General features: G+C 65.2%; 1 protein-coding gene across 1 annotated transcript in view; it reads left to right on the forward strand.

The window, feature by feature from the left end:
• The window catches only part of ABCA7 (ATP binding cassette subfamily A member 7), a 15,678-nt gene that overhangs the window by 3,748 nt on the left and 11,666 nt on the right, over nt 1-264 (forward strand).

The following is a 264-nucleotide window of genomic DNA, read 5'->3' on the forward strand; positions in this document are numbered from 1 at the left end:
GATCTTTGGGTCCCCCTGGCTCGGGTTCGGGCTCCATTATGGAACATTCATACAGCCGAGGCAGTGAGCCACTGGTGTAGGAGGACCGCTCCCCGACCTGTAGCGGGAGAAACGGGGATCCCCGAGGGGCTGGGGTCCCTGGGTGCATGGAGAACGCGGCCAGTGAGGACAGCTGGGGTTCTAAGGCTGGAACAGGGATCAGGGACCGTCCTGGGCTGGCTGCGCCCCCAGATCTCCAGGTGCCCCACTGTCCCTGCAGTGGGG

The sequence above is a fragment of the Crocuta crocuta genome, unplaced genomic scaffold (genome assembly GCF_008692635.1).
Source record: "Crocuta crocuta isolate KB4526 unplaced genomic scaffold, BGI_CrCroc_1.0 scaffold443, whole genome shotgun sequence".
In the NCBI taxonomy this organism is placed as follows: domain Eukaryota; kingdom Metazoa; phylum Chordata; class Mammalia; order Carnivora; family Hyaenidae; genus Crocuta; species Crocuta crocuta.